We start from the raw sequence: 19,378 nt of genomic DNA on the forward strand, positions 1-19,378 counted from the left end.
CGAATATGCAAAAAATGCCTTATTTTTACCTAAAAATGGCCATATGAAAAAGAAACCAATAATAAGGATATATTTTTTTGCTAGTCTTATAAGTTTTTACACATAAACTAGTATATTAAAATTTTACATTAATATTGAAAATAAAGTTGCCTAAACTAGCCGAATTGTCCATAAATAAACATCAGTTTACTAATAGAGCAAGGAAAAAAACTTTGAGATGCTGTTGCTATCTTTAGACAAACCATTTCAAACATTTTCACATTTTACTGATAAAGCAATGACCATAATTGATTTTGAATCTTTAATTTTTTTGAAGAAGAAGAGGGATTTTTTTCTGATCTCAAACTTGTTAGTATTCATTTATCATTACCTTTTTCATATTAAATATAACAAATCGATCAAAAAATGCAAATCTCACGAATTGCACAAAAAATAAAGCAAAAAAAAAGGATTTTTATATATAAAATTAATACATCTAAATCTAAGAAATTAATATTGCGAAAATAATATATAATAATAAAAAAAAACGTTATGAAAAGATGAAGATTTACTAACGAGGAATGAAATTCTGTTTATTTGTTTACCTCTTACTCTCACTTTAACAATAATACAAAATAACTGTTGATTTTCAACAGATACATCAGAAAATAAACTTATGAAGCAACGACTCTATAATTATTTCAAGTTTAGTGCAATATAACCATGGATTTAAAGTTTCATTATTTTTTAATTTGAGATTATAAAGTGATTTCACACAAAAACTACAGTAATTTTGAAGAATAGCTAAAAGGTTTATTACAATAAATTACAGAGAACTTACTTGACATTAGAGGCAAAATAACTGAAGTAATTTTACAGTTAGGAATGCATTTCAAAAAATCTACTATTGACTGTAGAGTAACTTCAAAAATACTCCTATCTTGTAGAAAACTGAAGTATTTTTATCTGGGCTGATATGTAATTATCTTTTAATCCTTCATTAATCCTTTAAGATCGAAAACTAAAAATTTTCATAGCTTTAGAAATATTTTTGATATTTAGGAAAGCTCACTCATTATGTGTAACCGGAGTCTTCTGTTATCGATTATCACTTCTGTCGGGGCCGGGATAGCCTGGTAGTAAAGTGACTGATGCACGTTAAATCTGTCGAGTCGCAAAAGTCCTCCATGTTCCCATAACAAATCAATACCTTTTGAGGTACTGGATTGGAGATTGATCGGTTCAGGTCAAAATTACCATCTGTGGATGAATGAATGGATGTATGAATGGGTCCGCCCTATAAACGAGTGTGACGTATGGAGCCATAGAAGTCGAATTCTTGGCCATAGATGGCGCCACTGGAACACAAGAACAATCGCATCCCCTCTGCCTAAACAACAACGACACTTCTATCATAATCACAATTTAAATTTTTTTCTCCGAAATTTACGAAGCACTCACAAACGACAACAACACATCATCCGGCCTGTAGCCAACCTAAAAAAAATTTGCAATAAGCATACGCTTTATTAGTTATTGGTTTTAAGAATTAATTAAACCTTTTAACAATTTTAACTTGAAATAAAGTAAATAGTTACTCAATTTTAGAGTTTTTCCCCACCGAAACACAATTGGTAATTAAATTTCCCTATAGGAATTTGCTAACTTCGACCTCTTATGGTCAACTCGCAAGCAATAAAATCACGCGGCTTTGAGCAGATCTCCTCCAGACTAAATGTCTGGGGCTGTCTGCTGCATAGGTTACAAGCTAGGGCACATTTCTAATGGGGGTGCAATGGAGGAATGAAGGTGTTGATTGGTTTACTCATGCTGACCTATGCAAAGATCAAAACAAAACTATTCACCCCACACCCCTATTCGAAGTGACTTTTCCTCGTAACCAAAGTACTTATCACAACGCGAGACAGATGTCTGGAGGAGTTCTCCTGAAAGCCGCACTATACTATACTATGCTCTTTGTAAATAGAATATTCCTCTTAGGGTTGCGTGATTTCCCAACACTCCATTTTTTTATTTCTCAGTTACCATGATTACCAAGTTTTTCACCACTCTTGTATATTCTATTTCTTGCTGAAACGTACTACTGTGGAGACAAAGAATGATCTTCTGATACCAAGGTATTGGCGACGGGAAATGCATAGAGAGTGGGAAAATCGCGAATTTCTAAGATGCCTATTCTATTTACGAAAAAATATAACACAGCAGACAGAAATTACTTTGACTGCTTCACTTAGTATGAGAAATCATTAGACGTAACCATAAGGTTAAACTGAATTTTGGGCGAGTCGATTTTCGTATTGTCCCTTTTTATAATCAAATTTCGTCTATGTGGGGCATGGACTCCAAGATTAAAAATGCTGTCTTAAAATTATTAATAATGATAATACAAAAAGTAAAGTATGATATTAGAATAAAATGTAAGAAGGGACGGGACGTCTCTTTTAAAGCTAATTCTAAGCAAAACTCTTGAACCGATGAAATAAAAAATTGCTATACTTTACCTGCGTATGAAGAGAAATCATACAAATGATTCATTTCTATTTGATTCTAATATGTGGCCATTTAGTGGTCAGTTTTATAGTATTTCTACTAAGGTATAAAAATGACAACTATATAGGAATCAGCGTTTTCTTAACGAATTGGGAGAAAATGAAACGGCTAATAAAAAAAAATGCAATTTTATAAACTAAATGAAGTAGAATATCGACCAATCATTTCTCAACGGATCATTCTTTGCTAATAATGGATATGGAAAAACAATGAAAGTGGTCAACATAAAATATCAAATAATAGTATGAAAATGTATGAAAAGTAATAAAAAAACATGAAAATTAATAAATTTATTAAATATAAAAATTTTTAGTAGAAAAAATTATGCACTTAATGCATAAATATTTACGATGCAAAAGAAAGATGAATAAATATATTTTTCTTTATTGAAATTATTTGTTTGTTTTGATTTGAACAAAACTATATCTTTTCAACACAAAAAAATAAAATTTTGACATTTGTAACAAATTATTCGTCATTTTCTGTAATTTTGCATGAATATAGAAAGTCCTTCATTTTTTCAAACGTTCCCAAGATTCTGAAAGTGTTGGCACTGATTGTGGTTCCGTTCCGCCGTTATCATCGGTATCAATTTGCACTTTTTCAGTTTCTGCTATCATTTTTTTAACTGACAATATTACAATTGTAACGTTTCCCTAAACTATAACAAATACTCACCCTCTTTCCCATCATTAGCATCAGAAGCTATTAATTTTTTTCTCAAAACGAAATAACTTCAATATTTTGTTAAATGTCGGTAATATTTCTGAACAATTGAGTCAGGAATCTGCTTGTTGCAAAACCGATCTAAATCGCTTCCATTAACATTATAAGAATAGTATTTGTGACAGAACCTTTAAAACAAGATGATACACACAGAAAGATCCAAAAGATTCGGAAATGATAGTAACAGAAATCTGCACAGTATACGAGGGTTGCTATTTATATTTCTGGCCTTGGCAACAGTAAGTGTTGCTAGGCGACCGCAGACGATTTTAATCGAAAGTTTGATATTTTTAAACATAAATTCAGCGACGATTTACCATTATAGCTTCATTTGTGTTGTTGACAGTAAATTGAAAAGTTCTTTTCTTTCAAAAAATGGAATTGAATCGTGAAAATTTTCGTGCCATTATTTTTCATAACTTTCGACGTGGATTGTCAAGACAAGAGTGCTTCGATNAACTCTGGTACAAACTCTGATTAAATCTGCACAAACACTAAATCTATGCTTGAAAATTTTAAGAAGAAGTTTAGAGAAACGTATTTTTTAAACTTTCATAACATTATTTTGCTAAAACTTTTTTGTGCTCAATGAAATCTTAGATTGGTAGGTACCAGCTATTTCTCAGTTATTACAGCTTTTGTCCTGACCATTTAGTCACATTAAAGTTTGACGCATGACTTAGTTTACTTAATTCTTCTATATCCCGCTTTACAACGATCAGTTGTGTTTCATTTCAATGTAATATCATTAAGGAGCACTCGGGAATAGCTAAGTCAATATAAGTTCCTTTAAATTAGCAATGGAGTTACCAAACTGGTCAGTTTGAACAGATCTTCTGTATCCAGTTTGCCACATGAGTGAAATCCATCAGATAGTGCAGAAAGTATTATAATTAACATAAATCGAAGTAAGTTGCAACAATTTACCATAGACTAAAGAAAAGTTTTAAAAATACTAAGTAGTCAAAAATGAGATTCATAAAAAAAAAAGAATAAAATGGTTGACTGATCGTCAGTCACAATTATACGACGTCAGTGAAATCTATCAGTTCGTGCAGAAAGTATTTTGAACAACATAAATCGAAGAGAGTTGCAACAATTTACTAGAGACTAAAGGAAAGTTTTTATAATACTAGATAGTTAGAAATGAAAGTCATAAAAAAATGACAAAAATGGTTGGCAGCTTATAAGTAGAGGGAATTATTTTTGTTCATTGAAGTATGCACCCATATTGTCCTCACAGTTTTACTATTTAAGTGCAGCAATATTAAACTTTGGCGAATGAGAGTAAATAAATTCCTGGAAGACTAGTTTTAATTACATTGTTTTCTTATTTGAAATAGAATTGAATTGAAGAAGAAGTGATATTTCGTGGAAGCTACATCTGCATGTGTGGTCAATATAGGTGAGAATGAAGTAGTTTAATTTAATTCCCGTAATTTTGAAAAAGAGTTATTAGTGTTTAGTTTGCTCTTGCGTTGTGATTTAATAGCATAGGAGTCGACCTGTTAATTCATTTAGGTCTTGATTTTATTAGGTTTGTGCATCATTTCAGTTTGTTGCAGCATATTTCTTCTCTGATGCTCTCGGGACGGTCAATCTCAACGGTGACCATTTTTGATTCTACACGACCATGTGACTCATTTGTATGGTCTAAGTTACCTGTTCCGATTCGGTAATCCCTATACACTATAAATGTTTTCTTCGGTCTGCAAAGGCACGTTTTCACTTAACTCATCCTTCATAATAGCGTGAAATTTTGGTCATTCCATTTTCATTGGTATTAACATATGAAAAAAACTAAACTGCTGTTTGTAGAAAATGCAACACCATGAAGGAATCATCAGAATCAAATGAAATTCGCAGCAAATGTCAATTATAGGATATTATGCTATATATATATATATATATATGTATATATATTAGTAATTATCTTTTTCTATCAACACATCAGCATTGTTTGTCTTAAGCAGTTTATTCCACACCGATCTTTACGACGCAGTACTCTTCATATAGTTATACCTCTACTGGTTAGCAACTTTTTCATCTCATCTAACTATTTAGTATATGGTCTGCCTCTCCTATTTTTTTCCCACAGGCTCATAGTATGCATCATAAATCTCTTTCTCCATATTCACTTCGCCAAAACTACACCAAAAATTCTTCTCAAGATCTTTCTTTGCAAATAACTAATTTATTTAGAGCTAACGTTAAATTTATTCATTTTACCTCACATCATTAAAGAACAATTTGTCTAACTTTTCAATTCCAGAGTTTTAATGTTTACAAAATTTGCTCAAAGCATCAGAATAAGTAAACTAAATTTTAAGTAGGACAATAAGTTCCTTTCTTATGTCATATTATGAATCATCAAATGCTTTTATTTAACACATCAAATAAGAGACATAAGAAAACAAATTTTATTGTTAAGGACAATTTAAATTAGAACAATATACAGAAATATATGCAAATGTATTGTTGAATTAACTTAAATTTTATATCTATCTGATCCCCATAGACGCAGCTGATAACAGTCTCACGACTCTTAAGTTGTTAACTACGTGTATACAAACGTTTATTTAGCAAAGCTTTGTTGCATTTTCCAACCATAGGTAAGACGCAAGGAAGATTAAACTAATCTTGCAATGATAGTAATCTACCTCTGAAGAACTACCTGAGATTTCTCTTAGAGACTTGAAATTCTGCTATTTAACTAAAGTATTTGAAAATTTGTGTGAGAATAATTTGCGATGAGCCTAAGGAATTAAACAAAACTAATTTAATGGAAGAGAAGTTTTACGGAAACTTATTACTTTCTTTTTACTTTTATTTCAAATTTCCTAAGTGATTGATTGTGAAAAGTTTTGTAAAATAAGTTTTATGTAGCTTCGATAAAGTTTTAAACATTGTCAAGCCTTATTGTATTATGCTAGATTAAGTTCTATTGTAATCCAATTATTTAAATAACAATCAATGGAATTCTGATACATTGTTGTCCGATTATTACATTCTTTTGCAATCCTATTGTTTAGTTCTATTGTAATGCAATTATTCAATTCAATAACATAGTATTATTGTATTGTAATTCAATGTTGTACAATTCAATTATTGCAGCCTTTTTCAATAGGCGAGATTAAACTAATCTTGCAATGATAGCAATCTACCTATGAAGAACTACTTGAGACTTCTTCGAGACTTCTTAGAGCTTTGAAATGGTGTTATTTAACTGAAGTATTTTAAAATTGTGTGAGAATAACTTATAATGAGCCTCAGTAATTAAACAAAACTGATTTAATGGATGAGACGTTTTATGAATGCTTATAATTTTCATTTTAAGTTAACTTCAGACTTGTGATTTATTATGACAATTTTTCTTGCATAAATTATATACAGCTTCAATAACTTGTCGAAAAATGCCTGTAATAATTGCAGTCAATTGCAAACAATTATTTAGCTTTTTTCTTATCCAATATTCATATTTCAAGCATAATATAGCATTAAATTACGATTCAATTATTGAATTCGATTATATAGCATTATTTTGTAGTATATTATATCGCAATCTAATTGTTTCATTTTATGATAATAAATAAATTGCGAAGAAGAGAATCTTGCAATCATACTATTTTCTGTTGTTGTTTTAATTTGTTACGTCAATAAATGTTTAAATATTATGAGTAAGTATATAATGTCAACACATAAATATTAATATTATAAATTAGCATATACTATTAATCGAGGACTTATTAATAATATTATAAATTAGTCTAAGATGTATTAATAATTTAAATGATTGCATCATTTCTCGAACTAACACTTATCTAGATGTCAATTATCATGTTTTTTAAAAGAACGGGTGAATGCTACAAATTATAAAATGTGTCATCTTTTGGTGCTGCATAGCACGCTGAACATATTATTAATAAAATACGTATTTTTAATTACATTTTTGTTCAATTTACCTAACCGTTTTATAACTGAAACTGTAGCTGCAAAAAAATAATTTTTTTTTTCTTCTCGAATCGAGCCATAAATTTACAACCAGTCTTTTCTAAAGACAATACAAAACCAGATTCAAATTCAGTATGCAGGGTTTTTTTCTGGCCTAGTGCACTCTTAGAAATTTCTCAGAAAAAATGGTTAAATAACAATTGATTGCATCGCTATTTTACCATATTTAATCAACACAGTCAAATAACCATAAATAAAATGGTAACCAAACTGTTAAGTTTAAGAAAAACTGTTTATTAACTGCTTTCACCTAATACGGTTAAACAACCAGAATTTTATCGCACCAACTAGAACTACCTATTGAAGCTACTTAGTTCTTCGCTACTGCGTACATGTCATAGCCGAGCGGGCTTATCTGTCAATCTTATGACCATCTGAACTGGAGTTCGAGTCCTAGTGTTGACACTGTAATATTTTCTCTTTTCTGTTCAACACGTGAAGAATTCCCAATGTCCGGCACTCTCCAATGACCATTAACTTACGAAAAGCCGAGCTTCTACATCTAGTTAAAAAAATATAAAGTTTTTAAAAAATGCTAGTTGTAAATGGTTAAAAAACTGTATAGTTTTGTATTCATGGTTTTTATAACGATATTTTTGTAAATGGTTATAATACCATAAAGAAAAAAAACTTTCTTTTCCGTAAACTTCACAGTTAATCGGATGGACAGACAGCTGCCAGTTATTTTACCGTAATTTTAGAAGTAAAATTTTAACAGTGTGGTCTCGCCGATCAGTCCAAATATTCTGAAGCGGGATCGAATCTCTCCGTAATATTATATGCATCTTTGTGATGTTTTTCACTAACTGTACTATTTGATCTTTGAATCAACAAGGTCTTTCACACCGTATTGGAAATGAACTTTTATAAGCCTTGTATATTTATGTTTAACAACAAATAATTTAGAGGTTTATGTATGGAACTTGGTCTTTCGATATAGAATAGGCAGAATTAACTCAAGTTATCTAGTTGGCGCGTCTTCAACTGATTTTTCGTAAGTTGATATCGATGTCATTTATTCTTTTTCTTCAGCTTAAAATCTCAAATTTTAAAGCATTTCCGATATATTCTGTATTTATCTACCATGTAAAAGATGAATTTTGCGACAGTATAGGCAACACCTCCTAGAAGAGAGAAAGCCGGACCTCCCTGGCCTAGCGGTATCGCCTGTCAAACGCAGTGTGAAGCATGAAGGTGGCGGGTTCGAATCCCGTCACAACCCTGGATGTATTCTTTGAGATGTCCTTCCTAAATTGCTCTATCTGTCCTTCTACTTCACAAAGGTTTATAATCCTAAATTGAGCCAACAAGCCAGCAAATGTATGTAATTTCATTAAAGCATTAAAGAGAGAAAGCCACCACATGGAACAATGAAGTCATGAGACGTAACAAATATAAACTGCGCAGTGAGGGTGAAATAAGAAAGATGTCATTATGTCCGGACTACTACATTGTGAAGAGGGAAAAAATAGGAAAAATGACACAATGTTCGTACAACTAAAGGTTCAAATTTCTCGTTTACGGTAATCCGTACGAAGGCTGTATCACTTCTGGGATGTTTTGGTATAGAGTAACGAAAATATATTAAAAGAAAAATGTCTTAGAATAAATTCTTAAAATTATGCGTTGTTTAAACTAGAATCCTTATACCGAATATAGCTAGAAAATAACGATAAGCAGCTTTCAAATTTTCTAGATATGATTTACGGAAAATCGTTGAATTGGACACAACATTTGGTGAAGTATTTCTCAAATATCCTTTATGTTTAATGCTTTGAACTACGAATCATTTTGCTTTTTACCAGCCAAAGAATCAACCAAATTACACCTAAGTTTCGTAAATCATTAATTAAGCCCTTTGAACATAAAAATAATTATCATAATATATCAAATTGTAGCAAGTTTATTTTTAGTTTATTTGCAAAATCTTTCACTGAATATAACTTAACAGCAGGAAAACTAAAGTTTTATAGAAGAATTATTTGTTCATTTGGTGATAGTAGGTTAAATGACTTGATAAATCAGCGAAGTATAGCAATTATATTTTAAAAAATAAATTATTTTCCAAAATACCTAGTTATTTGTCAAAATAAAAATCTAGTTATTCATCAATTTCAAATGAACAGGACAAATACACTCTATAACAAAAAATACGACGCACCAAGAAGGAGTTGTCCGATTGAAACGAAAATTGGTGGATAGGAAGACAATATACAGATTAGTAAATGATTAAAATTTCAAAACAATTCAATTATTTATTGCAGAGTTACAGTCACGAGGTCATCAACATTCCGTGCCAGATGCAATCGCCTTCCCATCATATCCCAGACATGCTCGATGGGAGAGAGATCTGGTGATCTGGCAGGCCAAGGAAGAGTTTGAGAAGCTTGCAGACAGTTCATAGCAACACGTGCCGTATGTGGTCTGGCAGTGTCCTGCTGAAAAACCAGCCCAGGGCGCTGCAAAAGGAACGGTAGCAAAGCAGGTCTTAAGATCTCGTCGACGTACCGCTGTGCAGTAAGTGTACCTCTAATGACGACCAAAGGGGCCCGGCTATCAAAGGAAATGGCACCCCAGATCTCCCCTCTCTGCCCTGCGCGTCTCCAAACACGTCTTCGATGATCGTCAGGACACAGTTGGAAGCGGGATTCGACTCTAAAGACTATACGTCCCCAGTCGGCATCATTCCAGTCATATCTGCTCAAAACATTCATACATACGAAATTTCAAAGCAATCAGATGATTGCTTCGTGGTGCGTCGATTTTCTTGTTATAGAGTGTAACTTAGTGATTATCAATGTTTTATGTATCAAAAGTAGAGTTATGTACTCATTTGTACTATTTTTACTAAAACTAATTTGTATATCAGACTACACCATCTAGAGAGGTGAGATGTTGTTTCTTATGCACTTTTTTTATGCTTAATTCAAAAAAATCAAAATTTAATTGAAGAAACTAATATTTTAGAAATTAGGGTCTTATGCATGAAATTGCAATTCTTGTTCTAAATACATCTATTCGTGTAACTCTCATATCTTTGAAATTATTTGTTAAATTATTTTCACTTTATTGGATTTAGCATAAAATGCATTGAGATGATTACTTCACGTCTATATGAAAATGACAGATGCGTTAATAAGTATAAGTTCAAAATTGTACTTTTGAAACATAAAAAATTCGATAACCACTTAATCATTTGTTGCCCCATCAACTTTGCTTTTGTCTCCTCAGTTTTACCAACGAAAATGAGTAGGAAGCAGTTCAGCCTCACTGCACACCACCTTTCATGTAAAATAAATAAATAAATAAAAAACTAGCGCATGGCAACCTGATTGGCAAGCTGTTCGCACATGAATATTTTCCATCAATTGTTAAATCACATGAGAAAAAAACCGCATGCTGTGAGAGAATGGCCCCTAGACTACAATATCGGACTCATAAGGGAGAATCCTCACTGCTTGCTACTTTCATATGCGAGCAGCTGGATGCGATTCGCGCATGTGCGAGCTCTTCAATTTTAAACATAGTTTAAAAACATTCAATTCACAGAGCAATAGGATGCAGTGAGAATGGCTCCTAAAAGGTATAAATACAAAACTCTACTTCGCATACATAAAACCACAATATCAGATTTGCAAGGGAGAATTCTCACTGCTTGCTACTTTCATATGCGAGCAGCTGGATGCGATTCGCGCATGTGCAAGCTCTTCAATTTCACATATAGTTTAAAAACATTCAATTCACAGGGCAATAGGATGCAGGGAGAATGGCTCCTAAAAGGTATAAATACAAAACTGTACTTCGCATGCATAAAACCTTAATAACTTTTAAAATATTATTTCTACAAATTTGCGTTCTATCTTATTTGGCGAAATGTTAAATTATAGATCAGAAACAATGCCACAATTGAGTATATACATCAAAAGTTTAGTTCCCTCTCTCTCAGAATGTATAAAATATTAATTTTTCTCCTTATAATGAAGTCCAGAGTGTGAAAAATTCTAATGTGATAATTAGATACCACACTTGAAATTAGATTACAAGTCATTACATTACACACTCTTTTTTATAACTTATATTTTGAAAGTCTGTGTAATCTAGTCCAAATTGAATTCAATTGCTTAAACGATACTATTTACACAATATTTGAATTTAAAATGGTACTTTGTTATAAATTTCTGACGCAATGTACCCAGTGTGAGAACCAGGGGGAATTGCCTTATAGGGGAGAATTTCATCGCTTTAAGGGAGATGAGATCATGCTTGATTCCACTTAAATTTTTAAACAGAGAAAATGAATTTAGGGTACGCTTTTCTGAATTGTCTGAAGTACATTGTCTGAGAATTGAATAAAATGGTTCTTTGTTATAAATTTCTGACGCAATGTACCCAGTGTGAGAGTCCTATAGGGGAGAATTTCATCGCTTTAAGGGAGATGAGATCAAGCCTGATTCCCCTTAAATTTTTAAACAGAGAAAATGAATTTAGTGTACGCTTTTCTGAATTGTCTGATGAGAAAAAAAATAGTTTCAGACTGAAATATATTTTAGTTCGTTCACTGAAAAGGTTTGAATGAATTTCTTGGTCTAAAGAATGATTCTCAAGTAAAAGACTTGATTGAAAAGAAATCTGCTACAGAATTTCGGTTTTAATGAGTAAGCCTAATTAAAGGGTGGTATAAAGCTATCAGTACATTGTAAAATTTGAGAGTCTACTTATCTTTGCAAGTAAGGAATTATAAATTGCAAATTAAAACATTTCATTTGAATTAGAAATTTAAATTACAACTATATTCAAAGGTGAAAGTAACCATGTTTTGCCCAGTCGTTGGAGGTAACGCCCTACGAGTAGCAAAACTATTATAATCGGTATTTTTTAAAAGAAGTCGCTCCTATTGTAGTCGCTATTTTTAGAGCACTACTTTTTAAAAGAAACAGTGTTGGGAGTTGTGAGATATGAGAAAAAAAAGTAGTTTGTTTTGATTTTTAGTAACTACTTTTAACGTTAGTTTAGTAAAGAGAAAAAGTTCTAACGCAACTAATCAAATATGATTGGTGCAAATCTTCGCGGATTCATCAATAGCTTCGCCAAAAATGTTCCAGTGGCCAAGCCAAGGAATGGATTACGTCAGATGTTTCAGAGAGACAAGTTTTTTTTCCTCCTTTTGCTAGATATTATGTATAATGACTAATATTCAAATTAGCTATTACAAATAATTGATAAGTTATCCATCTAACCATACCTTCAAAAAATGCAAATTTGCATTCATGAAACACTTAAAGAACACTTAATGTTATTTCAATGTAAGATAACATATTTTCACAGTAATTTTCGATGCACCTAATATATTAAGGGAAATGAAAGAGCATTAAATACTTAGCAAAGTCGTAGATATTTGATAATTTCCTAGCATTCCTGAAATTAAATATTTGCTGTCAAGAAAGGCATTAAATGTAGAGCGAATTCCAAAAACAAAAAATTAAGAATAATAATCAACTGGCAAAAAAAATGAAGTGAATGTAAAAATGAAGAAATATTTCTTTATAGTTCTCCATATGTAAATCAGACAATTTGAATTCAAAACCATTTTGAGCATGGGTCAAAATCAAGTTTTCTAGCAAAATTGTTTCTTATTAGTGTTAAATTAGTGACTAAATTTCGAAAGTAGTTTATAGTCGCTACATTTTAAAATAAGTAGTTGTAATTAACTACATTTTTTAATAGTAGTTGTAATTAACTGAAGCAAAATCTAGTTTTTTCAACAAAAACTTTTGTTATTGTCAGCGCAATTCTACACATCAAAGAATTAACGAAGAAAAACAATTATATACATCAATAAGCAAACCAACTAATACTACTCTAATTTGCTATACTAATGCATTTTTTCAATATAGTTGAAGTATTAATTCCTTTTTAATTTTGCTTAAATAAGTGGTTTATTAATATATAGAAAGGAAACTATTAAAAATATAATATTTCAAAACTTTATATGCTTTATTTTTAACATTTACATTACATTTTAAGAAATCATCAAAAACTGTATAGATATAGTATTATCTATGTATGTTATGAGTTTTTGAAGGGGAAATGAGTTTCTAACAAGAAGGATAACATCACATAGGGAATCACAACATTTTTCTTCAAGCAGGCTTCATATTATATTTCCTCAGTTAGAATGCACTATCTACGGTCGCCGTTTCTAATATGTTGACTGACTAAAATTTTCAACCAATATTACCTGTTCCGGTAAAGGCTAGAGAAATATTGTTTTCGAAGAAATACAATATTTTACATTTCAGCTGATTACTACATTTATATCAACTGCCATAAAGGTTGGTAGTTTCATAAAACGCAAGAGTGAAAAAAATCTGATAAAGATTTGAGATCCATCTGAAGTAGAAAAAAAATAAGCTTTTAGATTTAGACGAATGTTCAAACTCCATTTTTGCAATCAATGGAATGTGTAACTTTAGTACCAAATCCACAAAAGTATCATTTTTCAAGATTTCATTTCATCTGACTCACAAACAACTTTATTGAATCAAACCTCAAATAATGCACATTTCATTGATAGAAAAAAAAATCGAAAGCTTGACGATTTATGAAAACAATAGTCAGCGTTTGAAACAGTAGAATAAAAAAAAATATCTAAAAATACATATTATATCCTATTTTTGAAAACTCCTTCTCAATCTTTAACGATTGGTTTCTATAGCAACATAGAAGCTTGGCTCTGAATAATGTATATTATAACGATTTTATGTATGCGTTGATTACTTGGTTATCAATCATTGTAAAATCCAACATTTTTTTATCACTATAACGTATTTCATATATAAACCTTCTTTTAAAGCAATAAAGAGAGTGTATAGAAAAGATAGAAAAGTCGAAATCCTCAGGATTCAGATAAAAAGTCTCTTGACTTTTTATATTTTATTGCTTTTTTAAATGGACGATTTTATTTCTTTCACCATTTGTTTTTCTAGATTCTTCACGTTTTTTTTAAAGTAGAAATTTCTCGTATAGTACGATTTTCTCTGAGTTTTCCAACCTGTTGAAATATTAAAAGTAAATTTATCCACTGATCTTATTTTAAACTAAGTAAATTTGATTAGAGCTTAAGCGAAAACAAAACTGAGTATTTCTAACAAAATATTTATATTACAAATGATGAAAAGGATTTTTTTTAATTATATAAAATAATTTTATAAAAATAAGGAGGAAATGGTAATACAAATAATCAAAAAAAAAAACTCAGAAATATTTTTTTAAAAAATTCTTTCAAATAATAAATTATATTCTACAAATAAAAAAGGCAATATTATTTTGAAAATTATAACACATCGCTTCTTTTAAAGGATAAACAGATGTTTCCTAAAATTGAAATTTTGATAATGATAAAATTATTTTAATTTAGAGTAAAAAATGGATACTCCAATTTCACGAAACTTTCTTCGTTTTTGTACTGATAATCTTTATTTTTGTAACGAATAATAATAGTGTAATGATAATCTTAGAGTCAATGTTATTAGAAATCAACTTTAAAATAGACTTTTATTCTTTTAAATTTTAAAAGTTTTTAGTGTGAAGTAAAACTACTCTCTCTCTAAGTTTTATTATTAAGCATATTTCAAATTGAATCCAGTTGGTTTTAATCTAAGCTCGTTATATACGTTCAATTGTATTTTATTGGCAGATTGTAACAAATTTATTAGACATTAATTATGAAATAGTCTTTTCTTCATAAATTTTAAAAGTTTTTAGTCTCAAAGGGGATTATCAAAGGGGATTCAACTGGCTTCATAAAAACCTGGCATAATACTTAATAGAATTTTAGACAAAAAAATATTCGAAGTTAATCTTAAAATTGTCTTTTATTCACATAAATGCTTGAAATATTTAGATTAAAGCAAAATTATTGTATCTCTATTACTTTAAAGCATTTTTTCTAAGTGGATCCAGTTGTTTTTGATAAAAACTAGTCTTCGCTTTAAATTGAATTTTAGATAGATAAAAGCAAACTTATTAGAAACTAACCTTAAGTTAGTCTTTTTTTCCCGTAAATCTTAACTCCTAAAACTATCGTATCTCTAACAAGCATTATTTAAGGGAGTCTAGTTGGTTTTGATCAAAACACACCCTATACTTTTAATTGAATTTTAGTCAGATTGTAATAACTGCATTAGAAACTAATCTTAAATTAGTCTTTTGTCTTTTAAATTTTCGAAGTCTTAGATGTTAAGTTAATCTAGCCTATCTTCAGAAAAAAATTGTTATTGAAGATGTAGTTGGTTTGATAAAAACACATCACATACTTTGAATTGAATACTAAGCAAATTGTATCAAACCTATTAGAAATTAATTTTAAAGAGTCTTTTTGTGTTCCTCATAAATTTTAAATGTCTTAAGCCTAAAATAAATTCACAGTATCTGTAACATTTTAAAGCATTATTTTAAAATGAATCCATCTGGTTTTGATCTAAACAGGTCTTAAATTTTTAATAAAATATTAGACAGATTTTTAGATACTTGTATATAAACCAACCACAAAATATTTCTTTTTTTTACGTTAATTTTAAAATTCTTTAGTGTGAAGTCAAATTCGATTTTTTTTTACTCTTTTAAAATGAAAAGGAATAAAAGTAAAGTATGAAAAGGTAATATTTGAAAAGCACATCGACCTCTTCAAATACGGGCCTAAACAAAATCAAAGTAAATTCCTTTCTCTTCTTCCCCAATTGTTCTCAGCATAATTATCAGTGAACAAGAACTTTGATTAAACCAACCGTAACTTCAAGTAAAGAAATGCCTTTGTCATGTAAATTACTAAAGGATTTGAATATCAACTTACCTGCTTACACTATTTAAGTCGCCGCCTAATTAAAAGGAAAACTTCAGTTTCTGAATCAGAGCTCTACTTTTAATTTGAAGAATTTTTAAATAGATTTTTTGTTATCTGAGAAAACGGTTTTAAATAGATAGATTCAATAATTACAATGAAACAAAATTAATGAAAGTAGGTTATTCTGATTAGAAAACATCACTAAATAATCCATTTATATTAAGACACTTAAGGTAGTCATCAAACTTGCTAATGCCAACTAGACAAACCATTTTATATATTAATTTGTTAAATGTTCTTTATTTGCTCAAATGAATGTTTTTCTTTCTCTCTTTAAGAAGTTATTTAATTAGAGAGTAATGAGAACATTCGTTCAACAAATCAGAAGCGGAAATAAAATAGCTTATTGGAAAACAATGGCATATTTTATGTTTTTATCATCATTGAAAGTATGATTATACGTATTCATCCTTTCGTTTTGAATAAATTTATGAGAGAAGTAAAAATTCATACTGCAATCTTGATTTTGTAATAAATAATTCGAAATTTATATTTAAATTTCTTTTGATAAGACATTTAATTCACCAGAGGTATATTAATTTATGTATTCTTGTTATTTTAATTTAGTAACAATTTTTATCTATTTTAATGTAACCAACTTTTGTTTTAAGATTTTATAGCTGTACGAACAGAACTTTATTACAACTGAGAAGAAGTAATTTACACGTTTTATTAAAAGCAGAAACATCAAATACCATTTTTAGTGCAAATACTTTGACACAATTATTGAGCCCATGTACTGATGGTGATACTTGTTCTAGTACAGAAGCGATTATTTATTCCTGCTGAATACCGAGGGGAAAGAATGGTTTATGTCAATAAAAGTTGATTCTGTGAAGTAAAAAAGATGAAACTGCTTTACCTTAACACGGTCCATTTTTAAACAATTTTTGAAAAAATTTTAGGGAAAAAAATGGTTAAATAAAAATTTGTGCAATTGGTATTTTCTCATATTAAAACGAAGCAGTTAAATAGCCATAAATAAGATGTTCAAACTGCTAACCGTGAGAAAAACCACTTATTAATTGTGAAATTTTATGAGTGGTGGCGAAATTCGGTGACATTTTGAATAGAGAAATTTTTAATATGATTTTGATCAACTTCATTTGATTTCCCCAAGTTAACGAACAGAAGGATTTCTGTATCATGATCTGTGGCGGAATAATAGCCAAGTCGTGGCAAATACCGAGCAGTGGTCTATGAGAGTCTAAAAAAATAAATAAATGAATAAATAAAAGAAAAAAACAGAAAGGAAAAAATTCAGAACTCGTAGCTAACCCGGGCGAACCTCTACAAGTTATTTTTTTTCTTTTTTAAAAAATTTCCAGTTTTAAATCCATTTAGTACCTTGGTGGCTGTAGTTGGTGCAACGGATCTCAATATGGAAATATAACCAAATTAATGATGGATAATATACAAAATACAAGATTTTAGCTCTAAAAAAATGAGAGAGTAGGATCGAGTTTAATTTTAGAATTTTAATTTCTACTCACAAAATTTTGCCAATACAATTTTGTAATTTACGTTTTCAGAAAAGTAATTACTATTACTCATTAGCCTGTTTTTATATTCCTAAAAAATTATTATAATAAATAATTATTCTAAGAAATAATTATTATAATAATAATTTAAAAATTATTGAAATAATAAATTAAAAATTTTTTTTTGTATAATTTTCATTGAGAGAACATTTCAGAATTATCCAAATGTAATTTCGTTAGTTTAAACGATAATAATAAAAAAGAAATTACCTAGACGTATTTATGGTTGAACATATTTATAGACTTATTTTCAAATCTTTACTTCTCAAGTACCAGATGATAAGTTAACAAAACATGATGGAATTTAGTGTTTCTAAGCTCTCCAGCTGTTTACCTCGGGTAATCAGACTCTGGAAACTCTACATCAGTGTAATCAACATATCCATTTAAGAGGGTAAGCCTCATTTTCTAAGTACCTCGATGCCTCATCTTCTTATTGTCGTAACGTTAAAAATAATCCTTAATCACCTTTCTTGTAACAAAAATCAAAACTTGAAACGTAAATTTGATCAAAAATAGAAGAAATCTTCGAAAGTATAAACGCAGAGCCGTAGTAGCTATGTGGATAGGGCACACTCCTCATAATTCGAAATCCAGAGATTGCTGGTTGATACGAATTCCGCACCCTGCTCACACCGAACTCAGTGCTGACGTAAAACATCCCCAGTGGTAGATGGATCATGGGTTAGAGTCACCTTGCCGTCAGGCAAACTGTGAGAGGTTTTTGTGGTTTTCCTCTATATGTAAAGCAAAAGCGGGTTTGTTGCTTCCAGAAAGTCCTCCACGAAGGCAAAGTTCTCTCAATGAATGATCCAGGAGTTCCTTTGTCTTCTGGATCGAGATCAAAATTACAAGGCCACGGAATCGAATATTGGTAGTCGTAAACTCAAAATCGAGTTTGCTTTTAAGCGACGGTGATAAAATAGAAAGAAAGTATAATTCTTTCGTTACCACTGTAAAAATCTTGATTAAAAAGCGTAAAGGTTAACAGTTCTGTGTTTTATATTATGAAGGCTGTTCTGATAGATTGTTAAGGAAATGGTAGCAAATAGATTCCTTAGAAATCTTTTGAGAAATAAAAATGTGTTTTTTCATCATATTATAACAATATATTCATATTTCGATTATTTATTTACTATTCACGAGTCGCGTGTTATGAATTTAGTGGCAATTTTACTTTAAATTTTATGTGAAAGGAATAACATTATTTCACAGTTTAAGATACTTTACTCTATTTTAGAACCAGATACGGACAGACATTAAAAATGAACTCTGAAATTGAATTTACTGAGACATAATAGAGTGAGAATCAATTTTATTTCCATCTGTAAGCGTTGAAAGAATGTGATTAGGCGCTTTCATTTTGAAAACGATAAGAAAAACTTTTAAATCAGTCACTAACTCGGGAAAACAAGAGAATAGGTTTTATAACCCCTTAGAAATAATCAATTAATTACAGAAATCATCACAGCTCATTAAACATAGTATTAACTAAAAATCCTCTCGGAGAATTATTTTTGGAAAGCTATGAGGTGGTAACTATGCAATACCACGTGAAAAATCCTCATTCACTTGAATGAACTCTATAGCAAACTTATTATAGAAGTTAATTAGTTTCCAAAGAAACAACGTAAAATCAGATCGAAGA

Source organism: Parasteatoda tepidariorum, chromosome X2 (genome assembly GCF_043381705.1).
Source record: "Parasteatoda tepidariorum isolate YZ-2023 chromosome X2, CAS_Ptep_4.0, whole genome shotgun sequence".
In the NCBI taxonomy this organism is placed as follows: Eukaryota; Metazoa; Arthropoda; class Arachnida; order Araneae; family Theridiidae; genus Parasteatoda; species Parasteatoda tepidariorum.